Source organism: Coenobita brevimanus, chromosome 40 (genome assembly GCF_032717465.1).
Source record: "Coenobita brevimanus isolate Jiangsu-jjx chromosome 40, ASM3271746v2, whole genome shotgun sequence".
Classification (NCBI taxonomy): Eukaryota; Metazoa; Arthropoda; class Malacostraca; order Decapoda; family Coenobitidae; genus Coenobita; species Coenobita brevimanus.
This window is the reverse complement of record NC_136993.1, coordinates 65,592,439-65,600,624: the sequence shown is the minus strand read 5'-3', so window position 1 is coordinate 65,600,624 and position 8,186 is coordinate 65,592,439.

Here is an 8,186-nt window from a genome sequence, read left to right as displayed (position 1 = left end):
TGAGATTTGGAGTGCTGACTAGTGTTGGATATTGGCAGTACTGATAGATGATACAAGCCACCACTTGAGAGCCCAGGTTAATTCAAAATAACAGAATCACAAAAGTGACGCCCCACGGTATGATCCATTGTGGCCGAGCGTCACGAAAGTGACGTCCCGCGGATAAGGGGTTAAGCTATGGATGTTGATATACCTAGTGACGATCCTCATGGTTTCTCGGCATCAGTCGTAAAAGTGTTGATGGAAAGGTATTTCAACAAGCACCACACCCTGTACACCCAAAAATATTACTCGGCCCCAGTGTTGACCACGTATTTGCTTGAACACAGTACTGAGTCCTATGGAACTGCCCAGGCAAACAAAGAATTTCCCTGAATTCCCAGCAAATGCTGAGAAAGAAGCCCTTCTTACCAAGAGACTTGGCAACATGTTAGCCCTTCTCTGGCATGGCAAGAGACGGTTTAATATGTTGTCAACATTATATAAGGGTGTGTTTGAGGAAACGGGAAAAAGAAACCTCATGACCAGTGAATCCATGTTGAAGCCAGATGCTGTCAATGATTATATATTAATATCAACATGCGACTTGTTGATAAATTGGACATGCAAATTTGTGAGGTTGATTGCCTACATAAGTCCTGCAGGTGGTACAAGAAGGCGTTTTTACATCTTCTTGATATCGCTGTCCTGAATAGTTTCATACTGTTCAAAGAGCTCGTAAAGACACCTATTCCTCTACAAGAGTTTGACAGACAGCTTGCATGCAACCTCCTTGAAGAGTATTCAACTCCACAGGTGCCAGGTGCAAGGAGGAGGACACAGACAGCACCTACAGTGGACAGGCTAAGCTGTGTAGACTACTTCCAGCAGCATAGGCTTGTAGCGACTGGCTGTACCACATCAGGTCGTCCTGTGTACAGGTGGTGCCACGTCTGTAACATCACCAAACGCTGTCCCCCAGCACAAAAAGAGACAACCTACCGATGTGCAGAGTGCAAGGTCCCACTGTGCCCTACAAATTTTTGCAAGTATCATTCTGAGCTCGATTAATAGCAGTGTGTGGGAAAATGTAAGTAGTATAAACATATGCACAAGTGTGTTGTTTTTTATATATACTGTAAGTGAAATGTTAGATATGAAAAGTTATATCTAGTTAGTGCTATGTCATGTCTTATAGTAAGCTCTACAAGTACAGTGCAGTAAGTGTTACGATTTTTTTTTATTGGTGAAACAATTACTGGAAATACCTTGAGTCAGCCTACTTGTTCTATAAGAGAAAACCACCTGTGAGAGGGTTAGAAAGAAAATTACCTGGTTGGCTGTAACTAAATAATTTCCTTTGTTACTCAGAAAAGCCCTAAATATGTGAATATAAGTGTATCTGTGATGTGAAGTATAAATAATGTAAGTTGTGTATAACATTTGTTATATTTTCACGATGCCCCTGATTAGTACAAATCAGTCTGAATTATAGTACAAGTAATTACCTCATACTCATCCATATTGCATATATCAGTAACTGCATTTGTCAAAGTGGAATTACCCATATTCGAGATGTCAGGTGTAAATACAAGCGTCACAGTAGAGGGAAATTACTATATGTGATGCAAGAAATGAGTACCGAAAATTAATTAGCAGTTCTTTTCCCACACACTACAGGGCATAGGGGCACTATGAAAAAGCGGCAAGAAAACCCTACGGGGAGCCACATGACTCATCCTTACAGAGGTAAAAAGTGAAAAAGTGAGGGGAAATTTCTGCATTCCTTCCAAGGATACCTGGGCAGTGTTACAATCACCCCTCCGGTCAGTGCTGCCAGTGCTAGCCAGCGACTCCAAGGTCACTGCCAGTGGTGCGTGCTCAGAACCAGCCTGCCATAACACTGGAAACCAGTTGTTTTCAATTTATCCATACTCATTCACGGGACCACCTGGAGACCTCAGGGTACTTTCATATGAAAGAGGAAGCATTGATGAGTCTTATGTATACTTATTTCTTTCTCTAGCTATAATAGTTTGGCAGATATTAGGGTTTGAAGTAAGGGTATTTTTCCCAAAATCTTTGAAATTCCCCGTGAGAAGTGGGCGACGGCGGGAAACAACCGGTTGATGGGGGATAGATTGGGCGATACTCGTTTTATTCTAACTTGGCCTAAAATTTTTCTCTCTCCATCTTCAGTGCAAAGTTATAACAATAGATAAATACAAGAGATTAATGAAATATGGTGCTAGTCATAAGGAAGTACTATGGAAATGGCAGCACTGCATTTTTCTGGCACTCAGCTATGTGAAATATGCTGCAAAATGCTGAAAATGTTGGGGAAGCTAGTGTAATTGTGGTATAACCTGTGCCTGCAGTATACATGTTATAGAAAATATAATCTAAGAGAACATTGAGCCTACAAACAATTATTTTACCCCCCAAAATATTAAACAACTATCTAACAAGAAGTGGAAAGTAAAGTGACACAAGGAAGGAAAGTAGCTGGTGCAATGAAGGCCTTGATAGAAACAGAGGCTTGAGTGTCGTAGCTGCACGAGGCTTACGTGAAGGAGTGTTAGTGCCAACATTAACATATGGATGTGAGATCATGGTGTGGCATGAAAATGAAAAGTCAAAGAGTGAGAGCAGTGGAGACGGGACTGTTGAGGAGTGTACTGTATGTGGAGTACAGAGAGTGGCTAGGATACGAATTAATGTGATTCGTGAAAGATGTAGATTGAGGAAGTCTGTGGACACCAGAATCACAGAGAGTGTACTGAGATGGTATGGTCATGTGGAGAGAATGGATAACAATAGTGGTGAAAAGGGTATATTTGAGCTAATTTGAAGGAGGGAGGAGGCGAGGTAGGCCAAGGAGAAGATGAATAGATACTGTGGATGAGTGTGTGAGAGGGTCAGGTTTGGAAGTCGGTAAGGCTTGGGATCTGACAATATATCTAGCTGGATGGATGAATATTATGAAAAGCACATGATCAGGGATTCAGCATCCCTTTTTAACGTGACAGCGTCCGGACTGACTGTCGGATACGTTTACGTGAAGCTACAGAACTTGGTGAATGTTTTTGGCATATCAGATAAAGCCAGGATTCCGGGGGCTTGAATGGTGATTGAATGGAAGCGTGGCCCATTGGAATGGGCAAATTTGGGCTGTCTGGACATTGCAACTTCTCACCCTGCCCTAAGGTGGGAAAGGAGGTCCAGGTGATGATCATGATGATTAAAATCTGTCATGCAGTTCCATTGTTTGCATTGAATAATTCGCAATTGCCTTTATTCCTAAAGGATAATCATAGAATGAATAAAAAGGCACTCCCACCCCAAATATTGCACTGTAGTTCCCTTATATTTAGAAAGCACATTATTTTTTTTCAGTTTCCATGGCGCGATGATAAACGTGACAGCGTTACCATATGAACCCTATTGGCTAGAGTCCATGGAGGGCAACACCACCAGGTACTCAGGCATTGATTACAAACTGCTGGTTGCGGTTGGCCAGGCCCTGAACTTTACTTTCCGTGTCCTTCCATCACGCAAGTGGAGCGAGGTGAGAATTAAACACCTGTATTCGTTCAGACTTGTTGCATGCAGTCATTTTGCTGACGTAATTACATTAAATATTACATCCGAATACTATGTCAACATCATTTTGCAATATTTAGTAGCCCGCTGAATTTCTTATATGTTAAAGATTATTTAGAATGCGATCCTTACGGAAACTACTGTTTTTAACTTAATTCATATTCAAAAAGTATTCACTGCATAGGCTAGAATTGGGTCACATTATCATGGCCGCTACAATCAGAAGCCTTTTTTCAGAAATCATTTTATCCCTTTTAATGTTATTCAAACACCATTCATCTCTAGTATATGATTGTTCTACAATACCATCGTAGATGAAACAATAATCTTATTGAAATAGGGCTTTAACCTTTTCACTGCCCTCATCGTTGATCGATGTCGGTCAGTGAAAGGTTGTTGTTGTTGTTGTAGATTTTCCTTCCGTTGGAGGACTGGGCCTGTGGGCCCGCCAGAGGCGTAGCTGGTGAAAAAAGAGGACTAGCGTGAGCTAGGAGGCTTCTGGTAGTTGGAGAGATGATTAGGGGAACTACTTGAGGCCGTTGTACAGCTCCAAGTTGTTCGTGGGCCTGATTTTCTTGACGACGTCTTTGGCAAGTTGTTCAGTGTCAAGCTTGCTCCAGTCAATGTCGGCGATGGTAGGAGGGGACGAGCTGGTTGGTGGCGGCAAAGGGAAGGAATCAACTGTCTCCGTAGGAGGGTCTTTGTCCAAGGCAGCCGGATCTTGGGTGTCTCGAGGGTCAGGGGTAGGCTCCCATTTCTCCTGGACTGCCATTAGAGGTGCTTGGGTCTCAGCAGCAGTTGTATCAAGGTCCATGTTCGGAGTCGGGCCATCAGGAGTGATGGCAGTCGCCCTGTTGAGAGGGGCGTTCAACTGGAGGCGTTTCCGTGGTGTCATGTGGGGTTTTACAGGCTGCAGTGGCTGGGGCCGTCGCTCCTGACGAGTGGCAGGACGGGCATCATGGGCGAAGCTTTCGGGGATGGCAAGGCGTTGCAGCCCATTCTCCTCAAAGATCTGAGGGAGGAGTGTGCACAGAGCCACCCTGTCATCACCACAGAAAGCCTTCGCTGTCACGATGCACATCGCAACAATGGTGTCCATCTCCCCAGAGCACCTAGGACCCCTACGCCAGCGTCTCTGGGAGGTGGGACGTCGCCGTCCATGGGCAGAGCCCTGCACAGCAACACCCCCCCCCGGCCCAGAGACGTCCCTGGCCTCAGGACCCTTAGGAGACTGTGGGAGACCGAACTCCACCATCTCACCCTCGCCAAGAGAGCGCTGGAAGTGCCATGTGTTGGGTGCAACGATCGCTCGACTGCACACGAAAACATCAGCGCCAGTGTCATGACGCGTGATGAAATCGTATGCAGCCTTCACGTTGAACCAACACATGGTTCCTCTGATCTTCTGGGCTCCCGGCTGCTCGGATCTGCTATCGGATGCCCCCCTCAACGGGTCGTAGGCGTTAGCAGATGTTCTGGCCATGAGCTCTTCAGTGATGTTCTCCCCACGGCTGCTGGACCGGAACTCGAGTGAAAGGCAGGAAATGTCCCTGGCATCGGTCTTGTCAGTGTCATATAAAAATGCTTGATAAACCTCAGGGAAATGTGTCCTTGGTGTCTTTTATGATCCCCCAGTATGTCGATTTATAATTTCAACCATTGTAAACGAAAGCTTATGAGAATGATATGCATATTTTCTTGATGTGATATGCACCGATACATTTCTTTCGACCCTATCTCATTCAATACATATATATCTTATTTTTTAAATATTCAGTTTCTTTCCAAATAGTTTGGTACAGAAAGCAAATTAACGTATCATGCTGACTAATAAATCCCTACCTTGTAAAATTGAAAATTAAAGGAGAATTGCCTGAACTGTTTCTTTATCCCTGTGCATTTTGCTGGCTTTGTCCAAGGGATATTTTTGGCCCAGTAGGTAGTCTCTCTCTCTCTCTCTCTCTCTCTCTCTCTCTCTGTCTGTCTGTCTCTCTCTCTCTCTCTCTCTCTCTCTGTTCTTATCTAATTGTATCTTTACAGGAATGAGTCAAGCTCGTACTGTCCAGTGTCTTAAACCACTTTTATTGTACATACGAGTATCCTTAAATTTATGAATTGTTTTGGCACACACTATTTATTTCGGTAGTGCATTCCACTGATCAATTGCCCTATTTGGCAAACTAAATATCCTTATGTCTTTATCGCCTCTCTTTTTATGCAGTTTTCTGCAGTGTCCTCTTGCTGATGCTTCCCCACAGGTTATGTGATCATTTGTCTATTTTCTCCTTCCCTGATGTGCATTTGTATAGCGTAATCATGTCTCCTCTTTTCCTTCTCTCCTGTAGTGTAGACAGATTCAGTTTCTCTAGTCTTTCTTCCTAGCTTGGATCCCTAGCTTGGTACCCATCTTGTGGCGGCCCTTTGAACTTTTTCAATCTTATCTTTGTGTTGTTTGAGTTGAGGACTCCAGACTACTGACGCATACTCCAGGGTTGGTCTTATGAATGATGTTATCTATCTTAGCGTGTGTGTGTGTGTGTGTGTGTGTGTGTGTGTGTGTGTGTGTGTATGTGTGTGTGTGTGTGTGTATTTTAAACACAGTAGAGGTAAAGATATAATTTCTCGCCATCTCCCCTCTTCTTTGCGACTTCCTATCTCTCGTACTTCACTACAGCGTTGGATCTCTTTCCTTATATTGCTGACATTTCAAAGATCATTACTCATGTGAACTGAATGCTTTTGTCCCTCGCCATTTACACAAGCCGTATAGTATTCGCCAAGCAGTAAACTCTAGTCCCCTTTCCTGTCCACCTCTTTCCTGTAAGTTTCCGGGTATTCTCAGTCCCTCATGTATACAACTGATCAGCTAAGGAACTCTCGTCATCATTCTGTATTTCCCTCTGCCTTTGACCTCCAGACATTGAAACTCAGCGTGTGCACTGTCCTGACATCTCGAAATAAATGTCACGATTATTTTTTTTCAGTTCCTCCTAGGAAAAACAACACATTATTATACTTCGAGTTTTTGTCTCGTCCTTTATTTTGCATTGAAATAATTTCTTTCAAATTAGGAAGGCCATCATCCTGGTAAGATGTAGAGAATGCTACATCATAACTTTATCTTCGAAACTTTTTTTGAAGGGGTTTACGGTAACAGTGATACGAGGGAAAAAAGTCAGTTAGGGCTTTCATTTCTTTCTTTATTTTAATGTTATATTTACTTGTAGTTGACAGATCAGGTGGAGATTCGTAAATCGTTCATGTCAACAGTGGTGCGTGGTATTCTTCCAGATCGACTTGAGAGGTGAGATACTAAGCTAAAGTTAACCTTTGCACTACGATATTCACTGTAACTGTCAACCATCGAGTTTAACTGCAGGCAGTTTCATGCAGCAAAGAGAAGTTGTCCACTGTCAAAAGATAGAGCAACCATATCTTATTTGAAATTGCCTGATGTCTTTTAATTATAAAGTAATGAGGAAAGTAATTTATGCTTAAATTTTTGTTTTACTTGTTAAAATGGAGTAACTACATAACGAAACTGCCAGTACACAAATGTCTAGAGCACTCTTCTACTGACTACCTACAAATGTGGAACTGCATTGTGTACATATTACCTCCTTTTGCTTGTTCACAATAATGACTCTTCTTTTGATTTACTTATATTACTGAGAACATTATTAAGCTTAAGAAAGTCCGTCCCAGAGTGAAGGGGTTAGAAACGGGCTCAGTTAACTCCGCTGTTGTTGTTGTTATAGATTTTTCCACCTGACACAGGTCAGAGTGGAAGCGGGCCCATGGGCCCGCCAGTGAAAAACTGCAGGTGGAGTAAAAAGGATTAGCTGGTGCTAGTCGGCATACTGAACTTAAGTTTAGCACAGACGACATGTCTAAAATGGCGACGTCGTCGGCGTGGCTGTGGCTGGGCACAAGCAGGCAGTCAACGTGGTGGTCTTCAAACTTGAGGCTGTCGAAGTGCAGGCAGATGAGAAAGTCAGTGACATCTTGGAAGATAGCCTTGATATAACGATCTTGGTACTCGAAGATCTCGTCGAATGAGAGTGACTTGAGGTAGGTGCAAGTCTTGGTGGGAAGGGGTGGAATGTGTGCCAACACGCAGTGACGTCGTTAGGCGGGGGTGCAGGCAGATGGAGACACGGGATGATCAGTCTCCATCTTGGCAGTTGGAGGTGGCCTGGCTTTCTTCCCCTTCTTCTTCTTCTTGCATCACTCGCCGTCAGCAGCAGATGGTGGAGTCGTGGGGAGGGGGGCCTCTCCTTCCCAGTGGATGGAAGGGATGGGAGAAGGAGCCCTTTCCTCGGTTACTGATGGCGAGCGGCGGGAATTGTCAGGGGATGTAGAATCGGTGGTATCCAGGGGCAGTGCAGAGGTGGTAGTGGCGTCGGCGGCAGTTGGTCTGTTGACGGGAGCCTCTTGCTGCAGCCTTTTCCACGGTGTTGTGCGGGGTTAGGGAGGCTGCAGCTTAGGGATGCGACACTCCTGATGAGGGGCAGGGTGCACATCACAGGCGAAGCATTGTGGGACGACACTGCATGGAAGCCGATTCTTCTCAAATATCTGTGGGAATAGAACGAGCATTGCAG